General features: G+C 31.2%; 1 pseudogene; it reads left to right on the top strand.

Moving 5' to 3' along the window:
• Positions 1–3633: 3633 nt before the first annotated feature.
• On the top strand, positions 3634–7315 carry LOC119614089 (annotated as a pseudogene).
• The last annotated feature ends 277 nt before the right edge of the window (positions 7316–7592 follow it).

Consider the following 7592-nt stretch of genomic DNA (forward strand, 5'->3'; position numbering starts at 1 on the left):
AAATGATTTGAATGTACACAAAACGTATTTTGTCGAACTTTATCCCAATAGCTTTAGAATTCAATGTGTTTAAGTGATTTTCGGAAGTGGACCTTATATGGGAGCTATGACCAATTATGGGCCTATCCGGAAAAAATTTAGTGGAATAATTCATATTTATACGAAATATATTTATGTCGAATTTTATCACGATAGCTTTATTTGACAATGAAATATGTATTTTTAAGTGATTTTTCGGAATGGGGTTATATGGGAGCTATGACCAATAATCGACCGATCCGTAACAAAATTAGTAAAATGATTGTATGTATACAAAACATATTTGTGTCGAATTTTATCCCGAATCTTTATAATTCAATGAAATATATGCGTTAAGTGATTTTCGGAAGTGGACTTTATATGGGAGCTATGACCAATTATGGACCTATCCGGAAAAAATTTCGTAGAGTGATTTATATTTAGACTAAACATATTTGTGTCGAATTTCATCAAGATAGCTTTATATGACAATGAAATATGAGCTTTTAAATGATTTTCGGAAGTGGGCCTTATATGGGAGCTATGACCAATAATGGACCGATACGTAAAAAATTTCGTAGAATGATTTGTATGTATACATAACATATGTGTGTCGAATTTTATCCCGATATCTTTATAATTAAATGAAATATATGCGTTTAAGTGATTTTCGGAAGTGGACTTTATATGGGAGCTATGACCAATAATGGACCGATCCGTAAAAAATTTCGTAGAGTGATTTATATTTAGACTAAACATATTTGTGTCGAATTTCATCAAGATAGCTTTATATGACAATGAAATATGAGCTTTTAAATGATTTTCGGAAGTGGGCCTTATATGGGAGCTATGACCAATAATGGACCGATCCGTAACAAAATTAGTAAAATGATTTGTATGTATACTTAACATATGTGTGTCGAATTTATCCCGATATCTTTATAATTAAATGAAATATATGCGTTTAAGTGATTTTCGGAAGTGGACTTATATGGGAGCTATGACCAATTATGGACCTATCCGGAAAAAATTTCGTAGAGTGATTTATATTAGACTTAACATATTTGTGTCGAATTTCATCATGATAGCTTTATATGACAATGAAATATGAACTTTTAAATGATTTTCGGAAGTGGGCCTTATATGGGAGCTATGACCAATAATGGACCGATCCGTAAAAAATTTCGTAGAATGATTTGTATGTACACAAAACATGTTTAACTCGAATTTTATCACAATAGCTTTATTCATCAATGAAATATGTGCGTTTAGGTGATTTTCGGAAGTGGACCTTGTATGGGAGCTATGGCCAATTGTGGACCGACTGAGATCTGCGTTGACAGTATGATTTCTGTTCATATTATATTTGCATGTGCAAAATTTTGTGTTGATACCGATATATTTGAGGGAGTTATTAGCGATAAACTAATTTCCGGGAATATATACCTTTGTATGGGGGCTATGGGAAATATTGGATTGATTGTAAAGATTTTCAACATAATTGATCACTGCCATGAAAAAATAATGTGTGACAAAATTCATCGAAATATCTTTGGTAGTTTTCTGAGAAAACTTCAAAAGAATGATGAAAAAAACGTAATTTTTTTTGAGGGTAGCCTGAAATTTTTACTCATAGCTTTTTACGTTGTGAACCGATTTTGCTGATTTTCAATACCAAACTGCTTAGGATAACAACAAATATTTTGGGTGCATTTGGTTGATTTCCTTTGCTTAGTTTTAACGTGAGCGTGTTTTACACAGACAGACAGACCCAGAATATATATACTTTGTTGGGTCTTAGATGAATATTTCTTGGTGTTAGACACGGAACGACAAACTTATATATACCCTCTATCACCACTGATGGTGGTGGAGGGTATAAAAACAGTTTGGTTATAAATATTGGATCAAACAAAATTGGGAAGAGCACGGTCCATGCTTAAGGTCCTTATTAAAGACCATCTTCCAAGTATTTCCCTGATGTTCTATTATATTAAAATGAATATATATATATATATATATATATATATATATATATATATATATATATATATATATATATATATATATATATATATCGATAATATCAAAGTTTATTAATAAGGATGATTTGATGGTGGGTATATAAGATTCGGCATGGCCAAATATAACACTCATACTTGTTAAGTTTGTGGTATTTACAAATTTTTAATAATCATTTGCTTTTTAAATATACACGGTTGTAGATTTTACAATGTTGTCAAATCTGGTAATGTGTGGCAATGTACTGATGGCCGTTAGATCTTACGAGGCATGGCCGAATATAACAATCTTCCTTGTTAAGTTTGTGGCATTTACAAATTTTTAATAATCATTTGCTTTTTAAAGTAAAGCTTTGTATACAAGGTTGTATATCTTACAATGTTCTCAAATCTGGTAATGTGAGGCAATGTACTGATGGCTGTTATATCTTAAAATGTTGTCAGATCTTGCAATGTGGTGGCAATGCACTGTCTGACGAAAAATTGTTGGAAAAAGATAAATTGTCAGTTCGAACGATTGTAAGAAAACCTTACAATTTCATTACCAGACATTTTTCGAAAATTCGAACATTTGACAATAAAAATTATCAAACAATTATCTTACCATCATCTGACAATGGCAACGTAATGTATTTACACGATTGTCAGATGTCTGTCAATACAATTGTTTTGCAATGTACTGACAAAGATTTCTCTGACAATGTTGCAAAACAAAAATTTTAAATTCACTGATGTTAGACATTTTCTGAACATTCCTCTGACAACCACCCAGCAAAAACTCGGTAATGGGTTATACTTCCATAACCACTTACTTTTCAATGACTACTACTTACCATCTGCATTACTTAGAAGTACTCTAGTAATGACTTTCTTATAATCTGATATAGAAGTACTTTATTTTCGGCTTTGTCATTTTGTTTGCACATTATATTTAATAGCGTTTTAAGAATTGTGTTTACAAAAAACAAAACAAAATTAGTTTTGTATGTGAAAACCATTATTTGACGCGCAATAAAATATCTAAGCAGTGGTGCAGTGTGTAGAACATTTGACTAACAAACCGAAGTCCCTGGTTCGTATTCTAGCTGACTCTATTTATTATTAAAAAACAAAACAACTTACTAAACAACTGTTTTGTAAGAGAAATTGCAAGTACTTCTTCAACTCCCTATTTGTAAGCGAGCGTAGAAGTGCTTGCCTATAATGACTTAAAATGCTAATGAAGAAGTAGTGAAATGAGGTTTTATTAGCTTTTTAACTCATTACTTTTCAATGTAAGTTTTTCCTGGGCATTTATACACAGCTTAAGTATTACATTATTTACTAAATGTATTTTTTACGGGACTATTGTGATTTGTGCACTAATAACAGCTTGGTAATCTTATTATAAGTGCATATATTAAGTTAATTATACATTTAATTACACAAAAATATATAGCAACCAAGCGTAAATAATTAAGCTTGTTAAATTTTCAAAATATTTAGATGAAAATCCTGTAATAAATATTATTGTCCTCTAATAAACAGTATGCACTTATACGCATACGTCTTCTATATAATAAATCTAGTATTTTTTGACTCAACAAACATTAAGATTTACAAATCTTAAATGTACAGAGTATGACAAACCTTTTGTCTCAATACCAATTTGTAGACTGAAATTATTGCAACGTGGTGTAGTGGGTTTAAATATATACGCCAAATTACATAAAATTCCGGTGAACAATGTTTCCGTAAGTAAGACCTTTTATATATATTATATATTTTAATATTTTATGTTTTCCCCCCAGGTCCATATTCAACTACTAAAGAAAAGCAATGGTTATCATCCCTATTTGTTCAATATTACAGTGAATTTTTGTTACGTTATGAGAAAACTGCAAAAACATCCACTAATGAATATTGCCGTCAAAATTTTGTCTAAAGATTCAAATATAAATCATACATGTCCTTATGATGTATGTATGAATATTGGCTGGTTTAATACGTTTCTAATAAATTCTTAACTTTTTAAAAATCTAGCATGACATCATAATAAGGCGTTTAGTTATACGTGATGAAATTTTTAAACTATTACCTAATGTATTACCTCAAGGAGAGTTTTTATTTGATATAAAAGTGGGCGTTTATAATGAGTGGAAGGCGTGGATTCAAATATACATTTTATTTAACTATCAATAAAATATTTTCAAGAGGAATAAAACAAATGCGAAATGAGAAAAGCATCCTTGCAAATCTGGGCACAGAATGGCCATTGTGCATTTTTGCATAAGATTTTGCCGCAGCATCTTGGCTTCTCCGATGTGGATTTTGCAAAAACAAATGTACAACGAGCGGAAATTTAAAATAATTTAATAATTTACTTGTATAAGTTATACAAATATTAATGTTAATATTTGCATAATTTAGAAGTATTTTTCTGTGGATACCCATTATATTTTGTATTTATAAACCGAATGTATTTTAATACCCATCACCTTTCTGAATCCCAATAGATAGCGAGATCGACTGAGCGATGTTCATCTCTCCGTATGTTTGTTAAAATTATTATCATAAAGACCTTAAATATGCTTTATATTTAAAGATTAGATCATGCTATTAGCGGTGCTTTCGAGAATCCCTATTGAAAACCAGCAAAATTGGTTTATAAATCTATACAACTAGAGTTTATAGACGGCTAAATGTTTGAACCAATTTTCTTGAAATTTTCACAGAGCCTTCCTATATGTCTGGAAGGAACTACAGGCTCCTTTTTATTTCTAATTTCTATGAAATCTCTTCGCACTCGGGGCATGTTACCTCGATGATCTTCCCCATTTTGTTTTATTGCAATTCAGGGGAAAAGTGGTGCTACAAATACCTCTAGTCTGTCGGGATTATAATTGATTATGGTGTCAAATGTATCCTCAGCAATGATATGACCTGGGGGGTCGAACCAGAAAGTCTTATAATCTAGTACCACGGGAACCTGTAACTAGTAGGGCAGACTTTCGGACTTTGTTTTGTTCCAGCGGGAAGAGAACATTGGTTAAAAGTCTCGGGATAAATTCGGTGTTATTACCGAGACAGCAGATACGTCGTATAGAAATTATTGTGGAACTAAGCGTTGGAAATGAGTTGGAGTCAAATGTATATGATGCGGGCCTCATCCATCCATATATCTAGAGTGAGTGTGTCGCATGTTTCTCTCAATGAAAGTGTCGGATATATGAGAAATCAGATTGGTTGAATCTGCTCAAACTAGATTTAACACAGTGTATTCTCTGTGAGTAATAACATGATGGATTCATATTTCGGTCTATCGATTACGTCTCTAGGTGCCGTTGCCGAATCAACTGCATCTCGGAAGTTACAAAACGGGGCTGTGGTTAGTCGTCTAACCAGCTCAGAATGTGATTATAAAAGTACCACCATAAAATAAGACCAACACGGCAGGTGTTCCCGTAAAGCACTTCGACTTATCTGGGAAATTATTAGAACGAGAGTTCTCAAATTTTGCTCGACCAACTTTGAAGACTTTATGAACAATTTAGAGGAAAAATTTGCCGGACTAACTATAGGTGGCGTGACCCCTTCCATATGAATTAAATGCAAAAACTCGTATATATCTAGAAAACTATAGCAGCAAGAATCCTAAAATTTTGCACGAACAACTTTGACATTCATGTAAACATTGGGTAATAAATTGGCGGATTAGTAATAGGGGGCGTTACAATTTCCATATGATTTAAATACAAAACTTCGTATATCTGCTGGTAGGTTAGAGAAGCCTACGTTGTTATCACAGGGATGGTAACAGTATTATTTCTAAATGTTTGATCCAGGTAACAGCTGTGAAATCAGACGGTGAGGTAATAATTCGCATTCCCTGATCATCAGTTGGCGATTCGAAGCCTCGAAAACAGGAAATATTTAATTGCTACTCTACAAAGACCAAGACAGAAAGGAAGTCTGACTGTGTTTAAAGCACTTTGATAGTAATAAGTGAGTATCGAAGTGCAGACAATGGAAATGTGCTGAGTAATTGCAAGTTATTCCTCATTTATATCAACAAAGACTTTTATAATCATATTCATATTCATGTTCAACAATAATACTTATTGTTAACATTTGTTTTTTTAGGAATTCCCAGCAAAAACTTACATTGAAATGTTATGAGTTAAAATTCTCGCTTAAGACTAGCTTATATACAGAGGAAAGTCATTGCACTAGTCCAAAGTCTTGTAAAAAAAGTACCTTAAACATCTGTTTAAAATTAAGGTCCATTTTTAAGCACATTACTTTAACACGGCGATGACATTGGAGGCAAGTACTTACCACGCTCTCTTACGAATCACTACTTAAATAAGTACTTACAAATGAGGAGTTAAAAAGTTGTTTTGTTTTAAAAAGTACAAGTCATTACCAAGTTTTTGCTGGATTTGTTTTGATTTTTTGGTTTCTATGTAATTGGAAGTTATTCATATTAAAATATTCCAAATGATCGATTTCAAATATGAGCACCAGAATTTAATTAATTTTTAACTATTTATTTAAATGGATTATTTTGATAAACATTATTTAAAATCTATAACTGTTCCGGTTGTTTAGATTTTAGAATACAACAAAGTCTCATTAAACACAATAACCTCCAAAAAACAACATGTTTAAAATAATATTTTATTTAGTATTTTTAAATCTAGTGTTGCTGACACAGGCCCATTTTAAATTTACAAATTTTAATGTGTAGAATTGGATAAAACGTTTCTGACAATTCCAATATGTAAATTGAAATTAATACAACGGGGTGTAGTGGCCATGGATTTGCATTTTAGATTGCATAAAATTCCCGTAAATAATGTAACGGTGAGTGCTTAATAAAACTATAACTGTCAATAAATTATTTAATGATTACTCCTAATAATCTACAGATACATGCCCAACTTTTTAAGAAAGCCCCTGACTATCGTCCCTTCCTATACAATATCTCTGCCAATTTGTGTCAAGTATTGAGAAATTCCCAAAAATTTCCCTTGATGAATATTTTCATTAAACTATTGGCAAAACATTCAAATATTAATCATACATGTCCATATAATGTAAGTATTTGTTATGACAAATTCTAATAGATACTAATTATTGTCTATTTGTCTAATGCAGGAAGACATCTTTATCAAACATTTGATTATAAAAGATGAAATGTTAAATATATTGCCGATACCTCAGGGTGAATATTTAATCAATACAAAGTCGGCGCTTACAACGAGTGGAAGGCGTGTGTTAAAGTTTATTTTACAGTAAGTGGCAAATAAATAAGGAAATCGCGAATACATATAAATAAATAAATCTGTGTGAAATAATCAATATTTAAAGCAATATTATTAACATTATTTTAAATTATAAAACAATAATAGATAAAAACTGCAAACAAAACAATTTAAATTGAGTGCATTTTTCAATCAGATTATATGTTGTGAAATGGAAATTTAACGAGTATTAAGGGTTCGTATTCGTAGTATTGTTTATTTTATTTATTAATTTAATAAATTCGTTATTATTATAACCGGGGTCATT

Source organism: Lucilia sericata, unplaced genomic scaffold, assembly GCF_015586225.1.
Source record: "Lucilia sericata isolate MDLA Ls3-8-SP2 unplaced genomic scaffold, ASM1558622v1 Contig002578F_arrow, whole genome shotgun sequence".
Taxonomy (NCBI): Eukaryota; Metazoa; Arthropoda; class Insecta; order Diptera; family Calliphoridae; genus Lucilia; species Lucilia sericata.